The following is a 23,127-nucleotide window of genomic DNA, read 5'->3' as shown; positions in this document are numbered from 1 at the left end:
CACGGTGTACGTGAGGACATGTGTTTCTCCGACGTCCATGAGCTCCTCTCTTCCATTCCCTCTTGCACGGTCTTTCACTGCATATACTCCTCAGGCCCTGTTTTTGGGCGTTTCTTCTTCAACATCTATGGTGACACCCTTGATGCCATTCTCTTCTTATGGGGCCGCCGCCTTGATGGCAACCAACTCCTCACCCCTCTCATTAAAGTCGTCTTCGACGCTCCATATGATAAATCCGAGGAGGAGATTCTTTTAAAGACTCTATATTGTTAGTCACATTAGAGGACTTCTTTATTATATAGGAGTAAAATTTTCAGAGCAGAAGATCAGCGAGCTCTCAATGAAGATCAATAATATTTCAGCTCATCATACTACTCTTCTGAGGTTTAATGAACTGAGGAGCGAGAGAAAACACTTGAGAGATCAACTACGGAAGTTCAGGGCTGCCATGAGATGCCTTCTTGTTAAACTTGGGGAGCAAGTAAAGGACATTCACTTTGATTTGCATAAAGAGATGAACAATTGGGATGAACCAGTTGAAATTTTTTATCTTGGAGATGAGTTTGACTAGAATCAAATTCATCGATTGACGATGAGAGAGTGCCAACAGTTAGAGGATGGGTTACCTGTCTATGGATGTAGAAGGGAAATTCTTTCCTATATTTTTTCCAATTAGGTAATTCTTTTTGCTTGCCTTTTTATATATTACTTTTTAATATTCTTTTGATTTAATATATAAAAAGATGTACAATCGGACTTCACTCTGTTAATGCAAACCTAAGGTTCGATTGGATTGAGTAGGTTCAGGGGTTTGTAACTGCGTGCAACAGTTGTCCAACCATAATATGCATAGGAAATACTCAAAATGCTCCTGTCTACAACATTATTTCCCAGCCTTTTGAACCCCTATAGCACTCTTCTGAAAAAAAGTCACACCAGGCCTCTGAAATTGTTGATGTTGGATGTTATACAATTGATTACCACACCTCTGAGATAGGAAGATAGTGTTGTTGGATAGCTATATTGTATGAATATTTTCAATGTATCAGTAGCTAGCAAAGAGATGACATCAAAAAGACACCATTGAGAGGATAATCATGAAGTTCACAACCTTTGGTTTTCTAATACTGAAAGTTTCCTAACATTGTGCCAGCAAGGTAAGCATCTGGAATAGGGGAATATAATTATTAGTGCTGATGAATGAACAGATTGTTGATCAACTGGCAAGTGGAACAACTGATGTTGATCAAGATATCGCCAAAAGTAGGGGAAGATTTGACTGGCTTATTCACTTTAAATTTGAAAAGATGATTCATTGAAGTTCTTTCAGACTTTCAGTTACCAATTACCGTTTGTTTAGACCTTTTTTAGCTAGTGTGTGTTTGTAGATAAACTTGTTTTCTTTTATGCTCATTGAAGTTAACTGGAGGCATTTTTGTCCATCGATCCAATAGGGCCCTTGTCAATTATCATGGAGTAAGTTATTCAACCGTCTTTTGCATGCACAACATGATCAATTGAGCTACTAGCTTGGGTGATGATTTTATTCTTATCTTGCATAGCTAGTGCTAACTTTTGGTTTTCTAATTGTTCAATGAATGCGCTAGACTCTTATTTTAGTTATTGCCCATTATGTTCTTGCGGCTTTTAGGATTTATGGTACATTTATGCTTTTTGAGGTCCTCTTAACAATATAGTATCTTTAGAATCATGGTCTTCTTTGTCAGTGCATGTTGTGTAAAATAATTCATCCTATGACCCACCCGTCCCGCCTGGCTCTTTTTATAATTTTATATTTCCGATCGAAGACAAGCTACCTCTAACGTATCTATCTTATGCTTGGCCATGGTTTAACAAAGTCGATGTTTCATCAAATTAGAGAAGTGACAATTACATTCAAGTTGAAATATCAGACACCTGAGAGGCTGATCTTGCTGAAGAAGCAAATGATCGATGTCGAATGCAAATTTAGTTACTTCACTAGTTAGATATAATTGTTTAAATCTTGAAAAAATAGAAACCGGGGATCAAAGTTTAGCTGATGTGGATAATGTCAACCATAACTCTATAGAGCCTCTCGTAGCTAAGATGCAACCCCAAAAGGATATAAACATTTCATCAATTGAATGGGTGAAACCTGAACGTGATGTTCCCACTACATGCATGTGTCACTGGATTATAACAGGCAATGCAATTTACATGATGATTTGAACAGCTATTAACAACTATTATTTCAGTCTAATTGTTCAACTTATGATGTTCCCACTTATATGAACAACGAGGAACTTTTAACAGGCAGGCAGTGCTCCAATGCTGTGATGATTTGCAGGCATGATGGTCGTGCATAGTACTTGAGAGAGATGACAAACGAGTATAGTAACTGCCATGATGATTTACAGGTATGTAGAGCTTCCTTGAATGGTGATAGCAGTAATGGCTCCTATTCAAGAAATTCACATGTTGGTTGAAATATCAATTCATTTCTCTTTAGGTCACTCTTCTTTAATTATTGCACCCCGATCTTCTATCCAAAACAGGCGACCACAATTGCCACCGCAGACTAGCTCTTCATTTCATTTGCATGTGTTTGATCTCCAATAGCTAAACCATTATTGCTAACTAGACCTAAACCTATTTCTTTTTCTCTGGATAAGTTCTCAATCTTTTCTCGTGGCTGCTTCCCTCAATTGTAACTTTCCCTTCTTCAGTTTCCTACACATTTCTACGACTGAGGATAGAAAAATGTAGGGCAGCGACCTGCCATTTTTCCTGACATACCATAAGTAGGGAACTGGGGTTCTCCACGAGTTCCAAGTTCATTTCCCTGACACACCATAAGTATGAAAGGGAGGGCAACAACCTGCCATTTCCCCTTAAATTGTCATTTTTACTGGTCTAGTTAACCATTCATCAAAATTGCAAAAAAAAAAAAAAATACAGTGATCAATGTCCAGTTTGACAACATTGGCAATTCACTAAATCCATATAGGCATGACCATATATTATTTATATGATAATTTGAAGCAACCTACCTCACTCCTCTCCCTCCCTCTAGGTTCACCAACTTCCTCCACCAACATCATCAAATGGAGGATTATCCGCCGTGGCCACCCTTCGTCGTCGTTCTCTATTGCTCGACTCACAATGTACGTGAGGACATGTGTTTCTCTGACGTCCACGAGCTCATCTCTTCCATTCCCTCTTGCACGATCTTTCACTACATATACTCCTCAGGCCGTATTTTTGTGCGTCTCTTCTTCAACATCTATGGTGATGCCCTTGATGCCATTCTCTTATGGGACCGCCGCCTTGATGGCGCCCACCTCCTCACCCCTCTCATTGAAGTCGCCTTCGCCGCTCCATATGATAAATCCGAGGAGGAGATTCTTTTGAAGGCTCTATTTTGCGGTCACATTAGAGGACTTCTTTATTATATAGGAGTGCAATTCTTGGAGCATAAGATTAGCGACCTCTCAATGAAGATCAATAATATTTCATCTCGTCATACTACTCTGCTGAGGTTTAATGAACTGAGGAGCAAGAGAAAGCACTTGAGAGATCAACTACGGGAGTTCAGGGTTGCCATGAGATGTCTTCTTGTTAAACTTGGGGAACAAGTAGAGGACATTGTTGGAGTGTATACTGAAAGCCTAAGCTTTGTAAACATTCATTATGAATAAAGAATCACATTTGGTCTAATTATCTACATTTGTTTGTAGTTGTTCATTTAATTTATATTGTAGATAACATAGTATGTGGTGTCACATACAGAAGATGATGTTATCAGTACCTTATAAATTATAAACAGTAGCTCACGACCAGAATGGAAAGGAACAAACCATTAGAAGGTCGTAGTGTAATTAGGTATTAGTTTATCTTGACTATATAATTACACTAGTACACTCAGAGTATATTGAGTAGGACCATTTGAGGTCGTTTCTTTTATACTGACTTTATAAAGGAACAAAGACCTCGCTTATTATGGAAGTGTGTGCTTAATCCTAATATAATAACAAACACATATGTTTGATATTTATTTCTTTAATTTATCAATGGGTGAGATTTAGTTCGATGAATCAATAAACCCGATAAATTGGGAAATGGTATCACTCATAGTGTGTGTTGTTGATTATAGAAGGAAACTGTGTCCTAGTGATACTAGGTTGATAATGTCCTCAAGAGGAGCTCATAAAGATTGTCATGTTAAACCCTGCAGGTGGACTTAGTCCGACATGATAATAAGGTTGAGTGGTACTACTCTTGGACTTAGATATTAATTAAATGAGTTGTCAGTAACTCACTTAATTAGTGGACATTCGATATCTTAAACACAGGGAGACTAACACACTCATAATAAGAAGGAGCCCAAAAATGTAATTTGGGATTGGTGCGGTAGTTCAATGATAGTTCTCTAGTGGAATGAATTATCATTGATAAAATTAAGTTGTGTGTTCGGGGCGAACATGGGATGCTTAATTTTATCGGGAGACCAAAACCAATTCCTCCTCTCGGTCCCTATCGTTGTAAAGCCCGAAAATTCTCAAAACTGTTTTAGAAATATAGTATGATATTTCTGGGATTTTTAGATATTATTCCGGAATTTTTCGAGTAGCGGAAGTAGCAAAAATAATTAGAACCGTAAAATAGCTTAGGCGGGAATCGAACCCGAGACCTATGGTTTACGGATAAGTTTAGTAACCAGTGAACCCAGCAGGGCCGTGCTGAAAGAAAGAGGAATCAGTTATATTTATATTAGAATTGGGCCTAGTTACCCACTCAATATAAATAGAAGAACTTAAGTTGGGTTGGTTTATTTTAGGATTGGTTCGGCACCTCCTCACCTCACGCCACTTTTCCCTTCCAAAACCTCACCGCCGCCTCTCCCTCCTTCTCCTCTTCCTCACGCACGGCACACCAAGGCAAGGGTCCATAGGTTCAGCTTCCGGCGACGACTCCAACACGAAAGAGGTTCTTCTCCGCGAGAGGAACGCGAAGACGTGATCGGATCGTCGAGAGGATCATCTCCACCGGAACTCTAGCGAATAGAATCGTAAGAAATTACGATCAAGAGGTAAGAAACCCCTCACCTGCAGTATAATAGCTCCGGTTGGTTTCCTATGCATTAGTTTTAGCTATATGCAGGTTTTTCCGGCACATAGGGTATGTTAAACCCTCCTCGAGGATTTAGGGATCTAGTTGAACACCTCTAGACGGGCCGGACACGTTGTTCTCCTTTAGTTGGAGATTCTAGACGTTGTCGGGTGCCTAGAGGTGATCTCCCTATTAGAGGAGAGAGTTGGAGCACACCAAGTGTTCGGTAAAATGTTAGTGTAGCTAAATACCACCTCAGTTATGTTTAATAGCTCAATTAAATGCATTAGAGGCATTTAAACCAGCACATTAGTTTAGTTCAGTTTTTATGAGACTACGGTCCAATGGGTGGGCTCCCACAGTCGCCTCTGGGTTCAGACAACCTAGCTCTAGGTTCAGATAACCTAGAAACAGCAATTTAGAACAGTTTAGCTATATTCAGTATTTTATTTTCAGTGGCACTGTACTGGATTAGATATCCATTGGGTTGGACTCCCACAGTCGTCCCTAGGTTCAGATAGCCTAGACAACCCTACTAAATTCGGGACTTGCAACCCCGGGTCTAGTAGGGATGCGCGCACAGCAAGTACGGTTGCCGGGCCCAACAGCATGTTTAGTATTTTCACTTATTATGTATTAGATTTCAAAACTCAAAATCAGTTATGCTAGTTGAGTTTGTTTCCAATTACAGATTCAGTTTCGGTTAGTTAGACTATATTCAGTTCAGTGTTCATTTGGTTGCTTTGCCATGATTCAGTGCTTATGCCATGCTTATATGTTATGCCTTATGATTTCAGTATACCATGTTTTAGTAAGTTCAGTGCATGTTTTCAAATAGCATGATTTAAAAGCATACTGCATCTAATGCATGATTTTGTGAGGTAGATGGTTTCTTACTAAGCGTTAAGCTTACAGATTCTATTTTTCCTTATACTGCAGATAAAGGTAAAGGAAGGATGGACTAGCGGAGGCTGGAGGTCAATGCACTGATAAGGATGTGTGTGGATGGAACCTGGAAGAAGATCTTAGGGAACCTTAGCAAGCTTTATTTCAAACATTAGAACTTTTCAGTGTTTCTTTTTATCATCTTGCACTTTAGTATGTTATTCATTACGAATTAGTTAACCATGCACTTTATTATGCTTAGAACACCTCTTTTATGTTGTTAGAATGTTAGTTGTTGTCATTAGAGTGTTTCTTAGTCATTTTAGTACTTGTAATGTGGTTGAGGCACGAAACAGTGCTGAAATCAGACATTTGGCACGAAATCAGTAACTCGAATCGATCAGCTGATCGATTCGAGGGTTTCCAATCGATCAGCTGATCGATTGGGCAATCTGCTCCGCTAATCGATCACTGGATCGATTGATCAACCTGGATCGATCAGCCGATCGATCCAAATTATCGTCCCGGCCACAGTAGCATGCTGGATCGATCACTGGATCGATCCAACTTATGTCCCGCATACAGTTGCCGGCTGGATCGATCACTGGATCGATCCGACTATTCCAATCGATCCGTGGATCGATTGGGAGGTCTGGTATCAGCATGGAAGTGTCTAAGTCCAGTTCCTTGGCCATGGGGAAGGTAAGACATGTTATGAGTAGTTAGTTACCTTCCTTAGCATGTATAGAACCAAGAAATGTCAGTGTTTTAGTAAAATTTTAATTAGTACAGCTTCCGCATCTAGACTTACTGAATGGTCAGGGAATAGTTTAGCACAGCATAATGTGACGATCAGCCTTACAGCCTAGTGGTAGAAGGCGGGTCGTTACAGAGTGGTATCAGAGCAGTGTTCCATACTTCCTACACACACATCAGCATTGTACCTGCAGCTTCCAAGTAAGAACACCTCTACTTTATTTATGCTTCTTGTTCATTATTACAGTTCATGTTTATATACCTACTGCTTGTTAGTACGTGATAGTTTAAACATGATATCAGTAGTTAGATAACTGTGATAGTGTTAGTTATACCTATGTTCTCTATGTCTTTAGAAATGGCACGAGGACGCCCAGCTAGAAGGGCACTAGCTACTGAGCCCCAGCAAGAGGCAGGCAGTTCAGTGCCTTCCAGCATTGGTGGCTCGATTACAGCAGTAGCTAGCTGAACAGCAACAGGAAATAGCCACCTTAAAGGCTAATCAGCAGAGTACCCCCACAGTCACCCCGGAACCGAACCTGACGACTCCAGAAGTCTTAGAGGTTCCACCAGCTCAGCCTACAGCGCCAACACCAGCACCAGCAGCTGAGCCAAGAAAGGAAGCCTATCTGATCCAGTGGCAGCGAGTCAAGCCAGAGAACTTCTCAGGCGTTAGTGAACCATGGGATGCACAAGCCTGGTTCAAAACACTGGAGAGCACGATGGAGCTTCTGGACGAACACGAGAAGGTGAAGTGTGCCTCCTTCACCGACAGGAGACGCACGCATGTGGTGGGAATGAAAGGAAGCGCCCAGTGAACCGATGACATGGGCCGACTTTGAGAAAGAATTTTTGAGGAGTTCTTTCATATGCGGGTTACAAACCGCTACTATGACGAGTTCACCGAGTTTCGGCAACCTCTCGATTGAGGAAGCCGTGAAGAAATTCAACAGTTGGCTCTGCCTATGCCTAGAGCTAGTCGGCACGGAAAAGGAACGGATCAGTTGATGCTCAAGATGCCGAGGCCGGATAGAGATAGCAGGCATACATAGGCCACAAACCACAGAGGAGTTAGTGAGCGGTGCCTTGACCATAGAGCATTACCAGAACAGCATGCAAGCCTCCTCGAGTCCAAGGGCCAAGGAAACTCTCACACTCAAAACAGCAAGGCCACAGCTACTGGAAAGGGAACTCCAACAAGAAGCGCAAATCGGGAGTGACTCAAAGGAGGACCATCTAGCAAGCGACCCATTATCCAAAGTGTGCCACTTGTGGGAAATTCCACCTGTGGGTTTGTCGCAAGGGCACACGAGGATGCTTTGAATGTGGACAAGAAGGGCACATGGCCAAGCAATGGCCGAACAAGACCGGTCTTCCTCAACCACAGCAGATCCAAGCCAGCTCAGCTACATCACATGCAGGCCGCTCGAAGGTCCACTTATCAGCTAGGGCCGACTAGAAGCCCCTCCACTATGGCGAACGCGAGGATCTACTCACTCACCGGAGAGGACGAGCAAATGCCTCGACAACGTCACAGTGTCGATTAGCATTTTTCAAAGATACACTGCTCTATTTGACATCGGGCAACCCATTCATATATAGCCGTGGTGTTCTCCGAGAAATTAGAAATACCCCAGGTACTCAGTGGTCAGTTTCGACGGCACTACCTTCGGAGAGGTCATGGCATCCACGCATCGGCTCAGAACATTATAGCAGACAGAGAACTCTTCTGCGATCCGATCCTGAAAATGACCGACTACGACGTCATCCTTGGGATGGACTTCGATCAAATACGGTGCTTCCATAGAGTGCCGTAAATGGAAAGTCGTATTCCAACCAGTATAGTTCGAGTATATCGGAGAACCAAAGAGAAAAGCCGAAAAATTTCTCTCACATGAAGGCAGGTTGATGGATTCGGGATGTACGGGTACCTAGCACATGTAGTCAATACCAGCCATGAGACCAACAACTAGCAGAGGTCCGAGTTGTATGTGACTACCCACCATCTTCCCCGAAGAGTTACCAGCCTAGCACCACTGTGAGATTGAATTTGAGATAGAGCTCTTTCCCGGCACCAATCCTATATCCAAAGCGCCCTACCGCATGGCTCCAGCAGAACTGAAGGAACTTCATGAGCAGCTACAGGAGCTACTTGACAAGGGCTTCATACGCCCTAGTCACTCACCATGGGGAGCGCCTGTGCTATTCGTGAAGAAGAAGGATGGAAGCATGCGGCTATGTATAGACTACAGAGCACTGAATCAGGTCACGATCAAGAATAGGTATCCTCTTCCCAGAATAGATGACCTGTTCGACCAATTAAAGGGAGCAGCAGTGTTCTCAAAAATTGACCTCAGATCAGGATATCACCAAGTCAGAGTCAAGGAGGGTGATATATCGAAGACGACATTCAGGACCAGATACGGACATTACGAGTTCGTAGTTATGCCTTTTGGCGTGACAAATGCTCCAGCTACATTCATGGATCTCATGAACAGGGTATTCAGGGAGTATTTAGATAAGTTTGTTATTGTGTTTATCGATGACATTCTTATCTACTCAGAAACTCAGGAAGAACACTCGAGCACCTGAGACTAGTAACCCTTCAGCAGAACCAACTATACGCCAAGTTCACGAAATGTGAGTTTTGGCTAAATCGGTGTCCTTCCTGGGTCACGTAATCTCAAAGGATGGTATTATGGTAGATCCCAACAAGATAGAAGCAAGTAACTGGAGGAGACCTAGGAACGCCAGCGAGATCAGGATTAGCAGGATATTACGAAAGTTTGTAGAGGACTTCTCCAGATAGCCTCACCACCGATACCTCTCACCAGAAGAACAAGAAATTTCAAGTGATGAGGATCATGAGAATTTTCAAATAACTCAAGAGGAGATTGACTAGTGCACCTATTCGACTCTACCACAAATAGCTTTGATATATATAGTGACGCCTCTAAATTGGGATTAGGAGCATTACTGATGCGGTAATCGCCTATGCCTCCAGACAACTCAAGGATTATGAGAAGAACTACCCTACTCATGATCTTGAGCTTGCAGCAGTAGTGTTCACTCTCAAAATTTGGAGACATTATTTGTATAGAGCTCAGTGCAGAGTGTATACAGATCATCAGAGTCTGAAGTACTTCTTCACTCAGAAGGATCTGAATATGCGACAGCGCAGGTGGCTAGAGCTAGTCAAAGATTATGACATAGACATCCTCTACCACCCAGGGAAAGCCAATAGGGTAGCAGATGCACTTAGCAGAAAATCCAGCGCTACCTTATTATCTCTAGCAACCATGTCACCACCCCTACAGAAGGAGATCGCGGATTTTGGTCTCGAACTCATCATCGGACAGCTCTCTACTATGACCTTAGAGTCTACCTTGCTTGGTGATATTCAGTCAGCTCAGGACCAGGACCCTGAAATTCAGAAAATCAAGCAAGGGCTAACAGAATCAGAAAGTAGAGAATTCAGAGTGTCCGATAGCGGGGTGTTGTATTTTGGTGATAGACTCTGTGTTCCAGATCAGGAGGAGCTACGGAGACAGATTTTAGATGAGGCTCACAGGACTCCCTATGTGATGCATCCAGGCTCCACCAAAATATATCAAGACCTGAAGAAACGTTTTTGGTGGCCCAGGATGAAGCGAGACATCGCCAGATATGTTAGCATCTGCCTCACCTGTCAGAGGGTCAAGGCAGAACATCAGCGACCAGGAGGAGTTCTGCAGCCTATACAGATTCCAGAATGGACGTCATAGTGGGGCTACCCAGAACCACAAATGGTTTTGATGCCATCTGGGTAATAGTCGACAGGTTGACTAAATCAGCCCACTTTTTAGCTATCAAGATATCCTACTCCATGGAGAAGCTAGCTCAGTTGTATCTTCAGGAGATCGTCAGACTACATGGAGTCCCACGAACCATCATTTCAGACAGAGATAGCAGATTCACATCACACTTCTGGGAGTGTGTACAGTCAGCATTGGGCACCAAATTGAAATTCAGCACAGCCTTCCATCCTCAGACAGATGGTCAGACGGAGCGAGTAAATCAGGTACTCGAAGATATGCTCCGAGCATGTGCCCTAGACTTCAAGGGAAGTTGGTGCAAATATCTGAGCTTAGCAGAATTTGCATACAACAACAGTTATCAGGCCACTATCGGCATGGCACCTTATGAGGCACTCTATGGGCGGAGGTGCAGATCACCAATCTGTTGGTATGAGAGTGGTGAACAGAAGGAGCTAGAGCTTCAGACAGATCTAGTGGCAGATACCACAGCAGCCATACAGCAGATTCGCCAGAGGATAGAGACAGCACAGAGCCGCCAGAAAAGCTATGCTGATACACGACGCAGACCCCTAGAGTTTTCAGTTGGGGATACAGTAGCTCCCATGAAGGGAGTCATGCGTTTTGGGAAGAAGGGCAAGCTAGCTCCCAGATATGTGGGACCATACCCTATCACGAAGAGAGTGGGCAAGGTAGCATATGAGCTAGAGCTACCTCAGGAGATGTCAGCTGTCCACAACGTATTTCATGTCTCCATGCTGAAGAAGCATATCCCAGACGCCACCCAGGTGATTGAGCCCCAGTTGGTACAGGTCCGTGATGATCTCAGCTATGACAGTCGGCCTATTCAGATAATAGACCGAGCAGTAAAGAAATTACGGAACAAGGAAGTACCATTAGTCAAAGTCAGCTGGCAAAATCACACAACAGCAGAGGCGACTTGGGAGACAGAGGCCAGCATGAGACAGAAGTACCCAGAATTGTTTTAAGTTCGGGGATGAACTTTTTATAAGGTATGGGGGATTGTAAAGCCCGAAAATTCTCAAAACTGTTTTAGAAATATAGTATGATTTTTCTGGGATTTTTAGATATTATTCCGGAAGTTTCCGAGTAGCGGAAGTAGCAAAAATAATTAGAACCGTAAAATAGCTTAGGCGGGAATCGAACCCGAGACCTATGGTTTACGGATAAGTTTAGTAACCAGTGAACCCAGCAGGGCCGTGCTGAAAGAAAGAGGAATCAGTTATATTTATATTAGAATTGGGCCTAGTTACCCACTCAATATAAATAGAAGAACTTAAGTTGGGTTGGTTTATTTTAGGATTGGTTCGGCACCTCCTCACCTCACGCCACTTTTCCCTTCCAAAACCTCACCGCCGCCTCTCCCTCCTTCTCCTCTTCCTCACGCACGGCACACCAAGGCAAGGGTCCATAGGTTCAGCTTCCGGCGACGACTCCAACACGAAAGAGGTTCTTCTCCGCGAGAGGAACGCGAAGACGTGATCGGATCGTCGAGAGGATCATCTCCACCGGAACTCTAGCGAATAGAATCGTAAGAAATTACGATCAAGAGGTAAGAAACCCCTCACCTGCAGTATAATAGCTCCGTTTGGTTTCATACGCATTAGTTTTAGCTATATGCAAGTTTTCCAGCACATAGGGTATGTTTAAACCCTCCTCGAGGATTTAAGGATCTAGTTGAACACCTCTAGACGGGCCGGACACGTTGTTCTCCTTTAGTTGGAGATTCTAGACGTTGTCGGGTGCCTAGAGGTGATCTCCCAATTAGAGGAGAGAGTTGGAGCACACCAAGTGTTCGGTAAAATGTTAGTGTAGCTAAATACCACCTCAGTTATGTTTAATAGCTCAGTTAAATGCATTAGAGGCATTTAAACCAGCACATTAGTTTAGTTCAGTTTATGGGACTACGGTCCAATGGGTGGGCTCCCACAGTCGCCTCTAGGTTCAGATAACCTAGCTCTAGGTTCAGATAACCTAGAAACAGCATGTTATATCAGTTAGCTATAGATATCAGTATTTTATTTTCAGTGGCACTGTACTGGATTAGATATCCATTGGGTTGGACTCCCACAATCGTCCCTAGGTTCAGATAGCCTAGACAACCCTGCTAAATTCGGGACTTGCAACCCCGGGTCTAGTAGGGATGCGCGCACAGCAAGTACAGTTGCCGGGCCCAACAACATGTTTAGTATTTTCACTTATTATGTATTAGATTTCAAAACTCAAAATCAGTTATGCTAGTTGAGTTTGTTTCCAGTTACAGATTCAGTCTCAGTTAGTTTAGACTATATTCAGTTCAGTGTTCATTTGGTTGCTTTGCCATGATTCAGTGCTTATGCCATGCTTATATGTTATGCCTTATGATTTCAGTATACCATGTCTTAGTAAGTTCAGTGCATATTTTCAAATAGCATGATTTAAAAGCATACTGCATCGAATGCATGATTTTGTGAGGTAGATGGTTTCTTACTAAGCTTTAAACTTACAGATTCTATTTTTCCTTATACTGCAGATAAAGGTAAAGGAAAGATGGACTAGCGGAGGCTGGAAGTCAATGCACTGATAAGGATGTGTGTGGATGGAACCTGGAAGAAGATCTTAGGGAACCTTAGCAAGCTTTATTTCAAACATTAGAACTTTTCAGTGTTTCTTTTCATCATCTTGCACTTTAGTATGTTATTCATTACGAATTAGTTAACCATGCACTTTATTATGCTTAGAACACCTCTTTTATGTTGTTAGAATGTTAGTTGTTGTCATTAGAGTGTTTCTTAGTCATTTTAGTACTTGTAATGTGGTTGAGGCACGAAACAGTGCTGAAATCAGACATTTGGCACGAAATCAGTAACTCGAATCGATCAGCTGATCGATTGGGCAATCTGTTCCGCGAACAGTAGGCCTCTGGATCGATCAGCCGATCGATCCATCACCGATCGATCCAAGAAGACTGGATCGATCAGTCGATCGATCGATCATCGCTGGATCGATCAGCCGATCGATCCAAATTATCGTCCCGGCCACAGTAGCATGCTGGATCGATCACTGGATCGATCCAACTTATGTCCCGCATACAGTTGCCGGCTGGATCGATCACTGGATCGATCCGACTATTCCAATCGATCCGTGGATCGATTGGGAGGTCTGGTATCAGCATGGAAGTGTCTAAGTCCAGTTCCTTGGCCATGGGGAAGGTAAGACATGTTATGAGTAGTTAGTTACCTTCCTTAGCATGTATAGAACCAAGAAATGTCAGTGTTTTAGTAAAATTTTAATTAGTACAGCTTCCGCATCTAGACTTACTGAATGGTCAGGGAATATTTTAGCACAGCATAATGTGACGATCAGCCTTACAGCCTAGTGGTAGAAGGCGGGTCGTTACAATCGTAGCCTCTTATTTATAGAGTACTATACCCACATATACCCACCTTCTATACCCACCTAAAGGGGGCCGGCCAAGCTAGCTTGGGAACCAAGCTAGGGCCGGCCTAAGCTTGGGTTTAAGGTGGCCGGCCCTAGCTTGAACCCAAGCTAGTAGGGCCGGCCATAATTAATTAAAAAGAAAATTTAATTTTAATGTTTATTATTATGTGGAAGATTTAATTTAAAAGAGAATTAAAATTAAAATATCTCTCTTGTAAAAGATTTACAAAATATTAAAGAAAGAGATTAGATCTCTTTCCTTATTTGTAGATTGGAGAGATGTTTTATTTTCTCTTTAAAATTATTCACATGTTAATAAAATTAAAATTATAGATATTTCCTTTTATTAACCATGAAGAGATTTTAAAGAGAAATTTTATTTTTAAAATTTCCGGAAACAAATAAGGAAAATTTTAATTGTTGATTGAAACTTGTCCAATTTGCTTCCTATTGATTTGGCCGGCCATCATTGTTTAATTGGGGAAATATTATTTTATTTTTCTCAATTAAATCATGTCAAGGAAATTAAGGAAAATTTATTGTAATTAAATTTCCTAATTTACCTAGGCCAAGGAATATAAAAGAAGGGGTGAGGTGCCTTCACAAGATACAACATCTATTATTCTCTCCTCTTTTGTTCCTTGGTGTGGCCGGCCATCATCTCCTTCTCTTCCTCTTGTGGTGGCCGAACCTCTCTCTCTCCCTTGGAGTTCTTGTGGTGGCGGATACTACTGGAGAAGAAGAAGAAGAAGGAGAGAAAGCTAGCATCTCTTGGAGCTTGGTTAGTATTTTGGTTTTTCTCCTTGGTAAAGCTTTTCTTTTGTGGCCGAACCTTGCTTGGAGGAGAAGAAGGTGGTTGGTGGTTTCTCATCTTGGAAGATCGTTGCCCACACAACGTCCGAGGTTAGAAGAGGAATATGGTAGAAGATCAAGAGGTTTTTTCTACAAGGTATAACTAGTAATTTCTATTTCCGCATCATGCTAGTTATTTATGGAAATAATACCAAATACAAGAGGCTTACATTCTAGTATTTCGAATATGTTTTTTCGAAGTTGTGTTCTTTTGTTTCTTTCTTTTCCTTGTGATTTGATTGTTCTCTTTGGTTAACCTAAAGTTATTTTAGGAAATTAAATATTAGCTTTCTATTAAAGGTTTTGTCTAGTCGGTGGTGGTTGCTCCCATATCCAAGAAGGCCATGTGCCTCTCCACGTCAGTACTGGGAACCTTTTATGGAAATTAATATTTAATGGAATTAATAACTTAAGGAGACTTGGGTCGAACGTGTTAAGTTCCGCAGGAGATCCAAGTCAAAACCTAAAAGAACAAATAGATTAAGTTTTGGATCAAACGTGTTAAGTTCCGCAGGCGATCCAAAATTTAATTTAAAAGAACACATGGTAGCTAGGAAAAGGTTCAGACCTTTGTACAAAATTTTTGTACAGTGGAACCTATAGGTTTTCCGAGTAGCAACCAACACATTATCCCTTACACCATAGGTCTCGGGTTTGATTCCCGCCTAAGCTATTTTGCGGTTCTAATTATTTTTGCTACTTCCGGTACTCCAAAAATTATGTAAAAATATCCTAAAAATCTAGAGAAATCATAGGATATTTCTGAAATAAATTCGGGAATTTTTCGGGCTTTACAATCCCCCATACCTTATAAAAAGTTCGTCCCCGAACTTAAAACAATTCTGGGTACTTCTGTCTCATGCTGGCCTCTGTCTCCCAAGTCGCCTCTGCTGCTGTGTGATTTTGCCAGCTGACTTTGACTAATGGTACTTCCTTGTTCCGTAATTTCTTTACTGCTCGGTCTATTATCTGAGTAGGCCGACTGTCATAGTTGAGATCATCACGGACCTGTACCAACTGGGGCTCAATCACCTGGGTGGCGTCTGGAATATGCTTCTTCAGTATGGAGACATGAAATACGTTGTGGACAACTGACATCTCCTGAGGTAGCTCTAGCTCATATGCTACCTTGCCCACTCTCTTCGTGATAAGGTATGGTCCCACATATCTGGGAGCTAGCTTGCCCTTCTTCCCAAAACGCATGACTCCCTTCATGGGAGCTACTCTGAGGAAAACTGTATCCCCAACTGAAAACTCTAGGGGTCTGCGTCGTGTATCAGCATAGCTCTTCTGACGGCTCTGTGCTGTCTCTATCCTCTGGCGAATCTACTGTATGGCTGCTGTGGTATCTGCTACTAGATCTGTCTGAAGCTCTAGTTCCTTCTGTTCACCACTCTCATACCAGCAGATTGGTGATCTGCACCTCCGCCCATAGAGTGCCTCATAAGGTGCCATGCCGATAGTGGCCTGATAACTGTTGTTGTATGCAAATTCCGCTAGACTCGGATATTTGCACCAACTTCCTTGAAATCTAGGGCACAAGCCCGAGCATATCTTCAAGTACTGATTTACTCGCCCCGACCATCCGTCTGGGATGGAAGGTCTTGAATTTTAACCGGTGCCCATAGTGATCGTATACACTTCCGAAGTGTGAAGTAAATCTGTCTCTCGATATAATGGTTCGTGGGACTCCATGCACCGACAATCTCCTTGAGATACAACCGAGCTAGCCGCTCCATGGAATAGGATATTCGATAGCTAAGAAGTGGGCTGATTTAGTCAACCCGTCGACTATTACCCGATGGCATCAAAACCATTCGTGGTTCCGTAATCCCACTATGAAGTCCATAGAGATATCCTCCCACTTTCATTCGAACTGGATCGCAGAACTCCTCCCGTCGCCGATGTTCGCCTTAACCCTCCGACAAGTTAGACAGATGTTGACGATTCTGGCGATATCTCGCTCATCCTAGGCCACCAAAATCGTTTCTTTAGATCCCGATACATTTTGGTGGAACCAGAATGCATCGCATAGGAGTCCTGTGAGCCTCGTTTAGAATCTGTAGTTCCTCCCGATCCGAACACAAAGTCATCACCACAGTACACTACCCCACTCGCGGACACTCTGAACTCTCCACTTTCTGATTCTGCTAATCCTTGCTTGATTTTCTGGATTTCAGGATCCCGCTCCTGAGCTGTCTGGATATCATCAAGCAAGGTAGATGCTAAGGACATGGTGGAGAGCTGCCCGACTATAAGCTCGAGACTAAAAGCTGTGATCTCCTTCCTTAGGGGTGGTGACATAGCTGCTAAAGATAATAAGGTAGCACTGGACTTCCTGCTGAGTGCGTCTGCTACCTTATTGGCTTTCCCTGGATGGTAGAGGATATCTATGTCATAATCCTTGACCAGTTCTAACCATCTGCGCTGTCGCATATTCAGATCCTTCTGAGTAAAGAAATACTTCAGACTTTGATGATCTGTATACACTCTGCACTAAGCTCCGTACAAATAATGTCTCCAAATCTTGAGAGCGAACACCACTGCTGCAAGCTCAAGGTCGTGAGTAGGATAGTTCCTCTCATAATCCTTGAGTTGTCTGGAGGCATAGGCGATCACCTTGCCCTGCTGCATCAGTACTGCTCCTAATCCCAATTTAGAGGCGTCACTGTAGATGTCGAAGCTGTCTGTGTTTTCTGGTATGGCTAAAATAGGAGCACTGGTCAATCTCCGTTTTAGTTCACTGAAGCTCCTCTGTCCACTGAAATTTCTTGTTCTTCCTGGTGAGAGCTGTCAGTGGGGAGGCTATCCTGGAGAAGTCCTCTACGAATTTCCTGTAGTAGCTTGCTAATCCCAGAAAACTTCTGATTTCACTTGCGTTCCTGGGTCTCTTCCAGTTACTTACTGATTCTATTTTGCTGGGATCTACCATAACACCATCTTTGGAGATGATGTGGCCGAGAAAGGCTACCTGGTCTAGCCAGAATTCACATTTCGTGAATTTGGCGTACAGCTGGTTCTGCTGAAGGATCTGCAAAACTGTCTTCAGATGCTCTGCATGGTCCTCCTGAGTGCCTGAATAGATAAGAATGTCATCGATGAACACGATGACAAACTTGTCTAAGTATTCTCTGAATACTCTGTTCATGAGGTCCATGAAAGTAGCTGGAGCATTTGTCACGCCGAAAGACATGACTACGAACTCATAATGTCCGTATCTGGTCCTGAAGGCTGTTTTAGGTATATCACCTTCCTTGACTCTAACCTGGTGATATCCTGATCTGAGGTCAATCTTAGAGAACACTGTGGCTCCCTTTAGCTGGTCAAACAGGTCATCTATCCTGGGGAGAGGGTACCTGTTTTTAATTGTGACCTGGTTCAAGGCACGGTAGTCGATGCATAGGCGCATGCTTCCATCCTTCTTCTTCACGAACAACACAGGTGCTCCCCATGGTGAGTGACTAGGGCGTATGAAACCCTTGTCAAGAAGCTCCTGTAATTGCTCCTGAAGTTCCTTCAATTCTGCTGGAGCCATGCGGTACGGTGCCTTGGAAATTGGATTTGTGCCGGGAATGAGCTCTATCTCAAATTCAATCTCCCTGTCTGGTGCTAAGCCTGGTAACTCTTCAGGGAAGACTGCTGGGTAGTCACAAACGACTCGAACCTCTGATAGCTGTTGGCTCTTGTCTTGGCTAGTGTTGACTACATTTGCTAAAAATCCCATGCATCCTGAATCCATTAGCTGCTGTGCTTTCAATGCTGAGAGAAACTTCCTGGCTTTTCTCTTTGGTTTTCCCATGTACTCAAACTGTACTCCTGCTTCAGGTTGGAATATGACCTTCTATTTACGGCACTCTATAGAAGCGCCGTATCTGATCAGAAAATCCATTCCAAAGATGACATCGTAGTCCGTCATTTCTAGCACTATCAGATCACCAAAAAGTTCTCTGTCTGCTATAATGACTGGCACTGCTCTGAGCCAGTGTGTAGATGCCATAATGTCTCCTGAGGGTAGTGTTGTCAGAAACTGACTATTGAGTACCTCTGGAGGTGCTGCTAATTTCTCGGCAAATGCCCTGGATACATAAGAGTGGGTTGCCCCAGTATCGAATAATACAGTTGCATTATGCTGTAAAATGCTAATCTGACCTGTGACAACTGTCGAGGCATTTGCTACGTCCTCTCTGGTCAGTGAGAAAATCCTGGCATTTGGGATAGCTGTGGGGGCTTCTAATCTGCCCTGACTGATCTGTGGACCATCTAAGGCAGCATACATCTGGTGTAGTTGCGCTGGCTGAGCTCCATACTGTATCGGCTGAGGCTGAGGAAGACTGTTCTTGTTCGGGCACTGCTTAGCCATGTGCCCTTCCTGTCCACATTCAAAACAACCTCGCGTACCCTTGCGGCAAACTCCTGGATGATGTTTCCCACAAGTCACACACTTGGGATGTCTGGAATGTTTTCCAGCTGGTCCTCCTTTTGGGTCACTGCTTGCCTTGTGTTTCCCCTTCCAGTTGGAGCTATGTCCCTGTTGTTTCTGCTGAGTACCTGAGCTAGCTTGTCCCTTGGGCTCTGTGGAAACCTGCTTCTGCTGGATGATATTGTGCTGATAGTGCTCGGTGATCAGAGCACTACTCACTAACTCCTCTGTGGTTTGTGGCCTATGAACGCCACCAGCCACATTCACTGCGATCTCTGGTCTGAGCATCTTCAGCATCAAGCGTACTCGTTCCTTCTCTGAGCTGACTAGTTCTGGACACAGACGGACCAACCTGTTGAATTTCTTCACGGCCTCCTGAACTGATAGGTTGCCTTGACGAAATTCTGTAAACTCGTCATAGTGTCGGTTCGTGACTTGCATGTGAAAGAATTCCTCGAAGAATTCTTTCTCGAAGTTGGCCCATGTCATCTGATTTATTGGCCACTTCGATTTAATCCGCTCCCACCACATACGTGCGTCTCCTGTTAAGCAGAAGGAGGCACACTTCACCTTTTCGTGCTCTGGCCAGTCTAGAAGCTCCATCGTGCTTTCCAGTGTTTTAAACCATGCCTGAGCATTCCATGGTTCGCTGGTGCCTGAGAAGTTCTCGGGCTTAATTCTCTGCCACTGGATAAGGTAAGCTTCTCTCTTAGTCCCTGCTACTGGGACTGGTACTGCAGGCTGAGCTGGTACTACCTCTGTGATTACTGGAGTCGTGAGGTTTGGTACTGGAGTGACTGGGGGAGTAGTCTGCTGGTTAGCCTTTAAGGAGGCTATCACCTGCTGCTGTAGCTGAGCCACTAGTGCTGTAAGGTCTGGGGGAGGCACTGAACTGCCTGCCTCATGCTGGGGCTCAGCCGCTGATGCTTTCTTAGCTGGACGTCCTCGTACCATTTTCTAAATAGCAGAGAACACATATATATAACTAGGCTATCATGTTATAGTTAACTACTGGTAACATGTTAAATACTATCACTGTAAACATGAATTAATTAACTACCAACATGAGAGCAAACATGAAAGCACATATAACTGATATGAAAGCTGAAAACAAAACTGAGTGAGAGATGTTCTTACTTGGAAGCTGTAGGCACAATGCTGATGTGTGTGTAGGAAGTATGGAACACTGCTCTGATACCACTCTGTAACGACCCGCCTTCTACTGACTAGGCTGTAAGGCGAATCGCTACAATACTGCTGTACTGACTGTGCGGAAAACTGAGCAAATTTGAAATTTGCTAAACTAATTACTGTAAAGTCTTAACCTGACATTCTAAGAGTACCTAAGTGTTGTACACATGCTAGGAGAGACAATCTATGCCTCTTGGATGTCCTGCTAGCTGTAATTAGACATTTCAACCGATCCGTGAGTCGATTGAGCCATCGGAACGATTCACAGATCGTTCCAGCTGATACTGGCACGGAGGCACCCTCTGGATCGGTCGGAAGACCGATCAGTGAGCCTCCGTGCTTCTGCTGCGTTCTGTTACACAACTGGATCGGTCTACCGACAGATCCAGATGGTCCCTGATCGGTCAAGGAGACCGATCGGTGGCCATCTTTCGCGACCCAGCAATTCTGTACGCCACTGGACGTAGCTGGATCGGTCTACCGACCGATCCAGGGGTACCCTGATCGGTCGGTAGACCGATCAGTGCACTTCCTATGTTTCTGTTCGCCTCTGGATCGGTCGGCTGACCGATCCATAACTCTTGTCAACTCTCTGTTCGTGCCTGGGTCGGTCGACTGACCGATCCAGTGGCACCAACCCATTTCTGATCGGTCGACTGACCGATCAGGGTTTCTGATTTCGAACCTGACATTCTGAATTCAGAAACTGGGTCATGCCAACTCCACATATGAACTATCTAATGCCTAATAAAAATTCTAACCACTTGCAGTTAACATTCCAACTTGGTTACTGACATTTTAAAACATTCTTTCATAGTTCAATGCGTTCCAAATCTAAATTGCATGGAAATGAAAATATCAAAACTAATAAGCTGAAAGTGCTGAATGTAAATGCTAACGAGTTCTAATGCATAAATAAAGCTTGTTAGATCCCTGAGATCTTTCATTCCAGTTCCACACACACATTCTCATCTGCATTGACCTCCAGCCTCCACTGCTAGTCCATTTTCCTTTTTCCTGTATCTGCAGTATAAGGAAAATAGTATCTGTAAGCTTAAAGCTTAGTAAGAAACCATCTACCTCACTAAAACATGCAACGATGCGATTATGTTTTAAATCATGTTGTTTGAAACATACTGAATATGCAAGCATGGCATGGCATGGTATCATACAAAGCATAAACTGGAACTGAAACATAGCATAGCATATAACTGAACATGAAACTGAACTAATCATGCATATCTCTAAATCTGTACATGAACTCAACTCATGTAAACTGAACCTGAACTGAACTAAAAGCTAAATTAGTGTTCTCATCACTGGTTTCAAATTTGAAAACTATACATATAATAGATGAAAATACTAAACATGCTGCTGGGGCCCTGGCAACTGTACTTACTGTGCGCGCATCCCTACGAGACCCGGGATTGCAAGTTCCGAATCCAGCAGGGTTACTAGGTTATCTGAACCTAGGGACGACTGTGGGAGTCCAGCCCATGGATATCTGATCCGAGTACAGTGCCAACTGAATAAAAGTAAAATACTGAATACTGTTTTATTTTACTTTGCTGTTCTAGGTTATCTGAACCTAGAGCTAGGTTATCTGAACCTAGAGGCTACTGTGGGAGCCCACCCAATGGATATCTGATCCATATAGCTGTAATAACTGATAATAAACTGAATAAAATGTTTCTAATACATTTTACATGCTGTTAGGACGCCTACTAGTGCATCCTTCTGAACTGGGCATTCTACCGAATGCTTGGTGTGCACTGAAAGCACACCCTAAAACTGAAAACTGTAAAACTACTGAACTAACGCTAAAACTAACAAGCGAGAGCAATTATACTGCAGGTGAGGGGTTTCTTACCTCAATCGCAAGGTTTTCTTACGATTCTATTCGCTAGGTTTTCCGGAAAACTGCTCCGTTCGACGAACCGCTTACGTCCTCGCGTTCCTCTCGCGGAGAAGAACCTTTTTCGTGTTGGAGTCGTCGCCGGAAGATGTTCCCTTGACCCTTGGCTTGGTGTGTGGGTGCCGTGCGTGAGGAAGAGGGGAAGAAGAGAGGTGCGGCGGTTTTAGGTTTCGGGTGAGGAAAAGCTACGGTGAGAAATAATCTAAAACTTCTCACTTAAATCCTTATTTATATTTACTAATTACTTCATCCAAAATCAATTATAAATATAATTGATTCCTTCTTCCTTCAGCACGGCCCTGCTGGGTTCAACTGGTTACTAGCATTATCCCTTACACCATAGGTCTCGGGTTCGATTCCCGCCTAAGCTATTTTGCGGTTCTAATTATTTTTGCTACTTCCGGTACTCCAAAAATTATGTAAAAATATCCTAAAAATCTAGAGAAATCATAGGATATTTCTGAAATAAATTCGGGAATTTTTCGGGCTTTACAGCATGTGCTTTCAGCTTTGTATTTGTATTCAACTGTGTACTTATATTTATCTTCCTCTATATTCGTGGGAGACGGGAAATCGCTTATGTGGAAGTTTCATATTTTATTTATATATAATGTTTTTTAATATTTAACTTATTAACCTGGTTTAAGAAATCTCAATAATCATACTGTATTCACTGACTGTGTATACGTCCAAATGTACATTACCGAATGACGCGCTGATGCTTTGACATGTGATACAAGTGAGTTTATGAATTTAAGCTCGAGCTCGGCTTAAAATACTGA

The 23,127-nt window shown here is 43.0% G+C and overlaps 1 pseudogene; it reads left to right on the top strand.

Annotated features, from left to right (window-relative positions):
* The first annotated feature begins 3,086 nt into the window (after positions 1 to 3,086).
* The window catches only part of LOC122043526, a 46,793-nt pseudogene continuing 26,752 nt past the window's right edge, over positions 3,087 to 23,127 (top strand).

Source organism: Zingiber officinale, chromosome 2A, assembly GCF_018446385.1.
Source record: "Zingiber officinale cultivar Zhangliang chromosome 2A, Zo_v1.1, whole genome shotgun sequence".
NCBI classification, from domain to species: Eukaryota; Viridiplantae; Streptophyta; class Magnoliopsida; order Zingiberales; family Zingiberaceae; genus Zingiber; species Zingiber officinale.
Note: the sequence above shows the minus strand (reverse complement) of the source record. Positions and strands in the feature narration are given on the sequence as shown.